Source organism: Pipistrellus kuhlii, unplaced genomic scaffold (genome assembly GCF_014108245.1).
Source record: "Pipistrellus kuhlii isolate mPipKuh1 unplaced genomic scaffold, mPipKuh1.p scaffold_m20_p_2, whole genome shotgun sequence".
NCBI classification, from domain to species: domain Eukaryota; kingdom Metazoa; phylum Chordata; class Mammalia; order Chiroptera; family Vespertilionidae; genus Pipistrellus; species Pipistrellus kuhlii.
The window spans coordinates 74,124,239-74,130,168 of NW_023425515.1; the positions used below are offsets into that span (position 1 = coordinate 74,124,239).

Consider the following 5,930-nt stretch of genomic DNA (forward strand, 5'->3'; position numbering starts at 1 on the left):
AAGACTCAAAGGCTGTGAGTAACTCAAGGCATCTTCTCTTATATACCTGGCAGTTGCTGCTGGCTGGTACCTTATCTCAGATTGTCAATCAACATCTAATACTTGGCCCCTCCATGTGGTTCAGACTTCTTCAAAGAACATAGCCCCACATCTCAATAGGATGAATACGAACATCACATTGTAAAACAAGTTTGTGTGAAGGAAAATCTTATAGACATTTTGGAAAATACAACCTTTCATGCCTCAGAAATTTAAATAGTTTGGGAAAATAAGATAGATATGGCTGCCATAGGAGCAGCCTGAACTTCAATTTGTTGGACAAGGAAAGAATAAGACGTATGGAAAAGACATCAGGTCATTTTGGATTCAGTCTCATAAGTTCTTTAAAAGATAGAGAAACTCCAGCAACAAAAATCAGAAGGCATGTCATCAGGAAAATGCAAATTAAAACAACAATGCTACTGCATACTACTACACACTTACCATAATTGCCAAAATCCAAAACACCAAATGCTGGCTATGGCACAATAGGAACTCTCATTCATTGCAGTGGGGATGCAAAATGGTACCACTACTTTGGAAGATGGTTTGACAATTTTTTACAAAACTAACTATGTTCTTACCATATAACTCAGCAATAATGCTCCTTGGTATTTACTCAAAGGAGTTATAAACTTATGTGTGCACACAAAGCTGCACACAGATGTTCAGAGCAGCTTTATTCATATTTGCCCAAACTATGAAGAAACCAAGATCTCCTTAAGTAGATTAGAGGATAAACTGTGTTCCATCTAGTCAATGGACTATTTTTCAACACAAAAAGGAAATTACCGTATTTTTCGGACCATAAGACGCACTTTTTTCCCCCCAGAAGTGGGGGGAAAAAGTCCCTGCGTCTTATGGTCCAAATGTAGCCTACACATATACTTTAAAAAAAAGTTTTTTTACTTGCCCGGCTCTGTGTGGTCTCTGTGTGCTTGCCCGGCTCTAAAATGGTTCTAAATGCTGCTGTTTACTTTACAGGGTTGATTACATGTGTTTATGACTGTGATGTTGGGTTTTAATGCACATAAAATATTTTAGGACACTATTTGTTTCAGAATCTTTTTTTCTTCATTTCCCTTCTCTAAAAACTGGTGCGTCTTATGGTCCAGTGCGTCTTATGGTCCGAAAAATACGGTAAGTAGTGAGACATAAGATTTAACTCATATGTGGGATGGAAAACAGAAAGCAACTAATGATCCAACAAGACAAACAAAAATCTTATAGACACAGACAAAAGTTTGATGGTTACCAGAGGGAAGGGGAGTAAGGTAGAAGAGTAAAGGGGTTCAAATATATGGTGATGGATGGTGATTTGACTTTGGATGTTGAACACACAAATCAATATACAGATGACGTTTATAGAATTGTACGCTTGAAACTTATATAATCTTATTAACCAACTAGAGGCCAGGTGCATGGATTCGTGCACCAGTGGGGTCCCTCAACCTGGCCTGAGGGAATCATGTTGAAACCGATTCTCTGACATTTTCCTGGATTGTGAGAGGGTTCAGACCAGGCCAAGGGAACTCACAGGTGCACACCAGGCTGGTTTTGGCCTGATCCCCACAGGCCAGGCTAAGGGACCTCATTGGTGCATGGATCCTCTAATATGCATATAAAATTGTAGGTTAATCTCTTCTGACACTCCCCCATCCCCACTTTCCTTTGAGATTCATCAGTCTATTCCATGTTTCCCTGCCAGTGAGTTGAGCATCTGCCCCCTGGTGGTCAGTGTGTATCATAGTTACTACAATAGTTAAACTAGGGGTGTCGAACTCAATCAGAGAAGGGGCCAAAATCTAAAATCCAGCCTAAATCGTGGGCCGAATGGTTTACTGAACAGTCATAAACAGTCATTGTGATGGAAACGCAGCGGAGTGCAGTGATGACAGCGCGGTGCGGGCCACATTGCAAGGCCTGGCGGGACGGATTTGGCCCACGGGCCTTGTGTTTGACACATGTGAGTTAAACAGTTGAACAGTCAAACAGTTGAATAGTCACTTAGGCTTTTATATATACATATGTCACCCCAATAAATTTAATAAAATTTTTTTAAAAGGAGAAAAAAGACATTGATGAAGCTTATATGCATATAACTAAGTAAAAGAAGCTAATCTAAAATGAGTGCATGCTATGTGATTCCAAATATATGACCTTCTGAAAAAAAGGCAAAACTATGAATAATAAAAAAATATCAGTGGTTGTTAGGGATTAGGAAGCAGGGAGGAATAAATAGGTGAGCACAGTGGATTTGGAGGCAGTGAAAATACTCTGTATGATACTATAATGATGAATAGAAATGTCTGAACTTATAGAATGTACAACACTGAGAGTGATATCTAATGTAAATGACAAGCTTTGGAGGATAGTGATATATTAATGTAGGCCCATCAATTGTAATAGAGGTACACTCTGGTGGGGAATATTAATAATTGGGGAGGCTATGCATGTTTGGGGGGCGGGAGTATATGGGAAATTTATTTACCTCCCCATGAACTTTATTGTAGACTTAATACTTTAAAAAATAAATTTAAAAAAATGAAACAAGAGATAAACAATAGGTTTGTAGGGAATGTGGAATGAATTATAGGAATTCAATTGGAATAGAGATGTATCTTCTCAGCTCAAAGGAATTCTATGAGAAAGATCATCAGAGATGAAAATACCTGAAAAATTTTCACAGTGTTAAGCCTTTGCCAGAAGCAGAAAAAGAGAAGCCATCTAAACCAAGTAAAAATTTTTTGTGTCCTCTTAAATATTTTTCCTCACCCTATAGACCACACCATAGCTAGAGTGAAAGCCTTGAATATGAAGAAATAGTAGAGACCAACTATATCACTGGCACTAAAAGCAAGTATCCTCCTTCAAGGTTTGATGTAGGAGTAGAGTTGGGAGACAGAGAAATATTTTAAGAAATCATGGTCTTGAATTAATTCATGTTTAATTAGTATTTTGATAGATATTTTGCATTCTAAATTGAGTCCATGATTATGAGGTTAAGTGACTATTCATTGCCTAAAAGATAATACTCATGGGATATGTCCAAATTTGTATCTGGTACCGGGGAAGAGTCCCTTTCCCAATGAAAAATAAAATAAAATGAAAGGAGGAAATCCAAATGGAATTTCATTTAGGCCATATCATTTGAATTGTATGTTTAATAGACCAGTTTTATCTGGCTTACTGAGTTCCTGTCCTTCTATCAGTCTTCCAGAAATCCATCGATATTTCTGTTCAGTTAATGGTTGGCTTCTACTACTGCTGTGAAATTGCTTTTATTCTTTACTACTTGCAAGGACAGAAAAAATACATTCTCAGATGAACCTCAATCCTAGACAAAGAAATGCCCAGAGTCAGACTAATAGAGGACATTCAGCAACAGACTCACCAACCATTTTAAAAAAATATTTTTTATTAATTATTATTATTTTTTTTTTACAGAGAGGAAGGGAGAGGGATAGAGAGTTAGAAACATCGATGAGAGAGAAACCATCAATCAGCTGCTTCATGCACAACCCCCTACTGGGGATGGACCTTCAACCAAGGTACATACCCTTGACCAGAATCGAACCTGGGACCTTTTAGTCCACAGGCCAATGCTCTATTCACTGAGCCAAACCAGTTAGGAATTGCCAACCATTTTTGTTCCAAGTTGTTGGAACTTCTTTTTCAGAAATGGAATTCCTTCTTTCATCCTGATGATATTCTGTTGAAATACTTACCTCATCATATCCTTCTAGATTAGGTAAAGGCTTGTAAAACAATAGTAAGATTCAAGATAACTGGTTTTCAAGACATCATTTTATACCAGAATTGATTTAGGAAATATGGAATGAACCTTGATAGGTCACTGGCACTTCTAACTGAGGTCACATGACCTATGCACTGCTGTTCAGAGTTACAGGTACACAGGTGTGACAATACCATGTTGAAGAACTGGAACAATATTTCTCAGGCAATAAGTTGGCAACAACAGAAGTATCAGAAGCCTATTCAAAGCAATCTAATAGTTATCACTTCTGAGGATTTACTCAACTGGTTTGCAAAATGAAACTTCCTGACTGCTGAAGTGAATAGTTTGGCATTTATTTGTAAGACTGCTTGAATTTATTTTTTTCCTCACTGTTCAAGGTTTATTTGGCATTTTAGTTGATATGACACTTGGAAAGTTGGCTGTATTATTTACATGTAGACTTTTCTTTTTACATTATATGGCAATGTACACTATTCTGATACATACAGTATACAGAATAAGATCCTTTGGGACAGTTATGCACAAAACATGCAATATTGGACTTACATTGGATCCCAGGATGTGACTGACTGGAGAAAAGGGAACCACAAGTTATGTAACACAGTGAACACACATATAGTCTGAAGAGCAACTATAGTGTGAGCAACATTGGCAGTGGTGCCTTCAAGGAGGTGAACTATTTCACACTAAGCAGTTTAGGACTACACAAGAGGACCATCCAGCATCAGCATGCAGGCAGGTGCTGGGTTTTGTAAACCATTACTACGTCTATCTTTACGAAACTGATGTTCTTAGTCACAGGTCAGCTAAAATGGACAATATGCACAATCTCCAACTAAAATCCTGTGGTAGCCTAGACAGTGAGGTGGTATGACATCAGAAGACTTTAAAACTGCAGCTCTTTCTGGATGCCCCACAGTGTGTCTGCACTCTTCTTCAAACGGGCCTCTTCCTCAGGTGTCAGAGTCACCTTCACAACATCTGAGATTCCATTCTGTCCCAAGATGCAAGGAACACTAAGGAAGACATCGTCTTTTATTCCATGGAGACCCTTAATCATGGTGGAAATTGGATGCACCCGCCTAAGATTCTTCATCATACTTTCTGGAAAATCTGCCACAGATAGGCCAATGTCTCAGGATGTATAGCCTTTCAGTTTGATTACCTCATAAGCACTGTCATCCACCTGCTTGTGAACTTGTTTGCACTGTTCCTTATCTGCATCAGTGCCTAAATCCGGGTGCAGATTCTTTAGGGAGATGCCAGCAACATTCACTCCACTCCACACAGGCACACTGGAGTCTCCATGCTCCCCCAGGACCCACCCATGACAGCTTAATGGGTGGACTCCCAGCCTCTCCCCAACAGGTATTAGAACCTGACTGAATCCATATTGCAACCACTTCCAACAACACGGTTTTTGGGAAAGCCGCTTAACTTCCAAGCCACAGAGGTCAAGCTATCCACTGCATTGGAAACAACAAGCAATTTGCAGTTGGTACTGTATTTTACAACATGAGAAATGATGAATTTAAAGATGTTCACGTTACGCTGGACCAAATTAAAACGGCTTTCTCCCTCTTGTTGACGAGCCCCAGCTGTGATAGTAACCAGCTTGGAGTTTGCCGTCACACTATAGTCTTTGCCAGAGACAATTTTTGGTATTCTAAGGAAAAGGCTGCCATGTTGGAGATCCATCATTTCTCCCTTTAATTTGTCTTCCATGACATCAACAAGAGCAAGTTCATCCGCCAAGTCCTTCATCAAGATACTGATGGCACAAGCCATGCCAACAGCACCAACCCCAACGACTGTAATCTTATTCTGGGGGCTCTGTTCTTCCTTAAGAAGATTCACAGTCAGCTGATCCTTGAGTGTTGCCATTTTGGACTTGGAACCAAAAGGAACCAGGAGTGGCAGCTGCAGCTCTGATACTTCAAGATTGCTGGAATTTAATAGAAAGAAAAGATTTTCTATCAATATTACACAAATAAAATAAGATAAAATATTTACTAAATAATCCCATAAATTAATATTAATTGCAGTGTTAATTTACATTTTAAGGGTGGATAAATTTGTTGATAATTAACAAGAGAGAAGGTATTAGCATAAACAAGTGAGAATATTTGTA

The 5,930-nt window shown here is 38.8% G+C and overlaps 1 pseudogene; it reads right to left on the bottom strand.

Moving 5' to 3' along the window:
* Window positions 1-4,164: 4,164 nt before the first annotated feature.
* Window positions 4,165-5,724, bottom strand: LOC118723985 (annotated as a pseudogene).
* Between the last annotated feature and the right edge of the window lie 206 nt (window positions 5,725-5,930).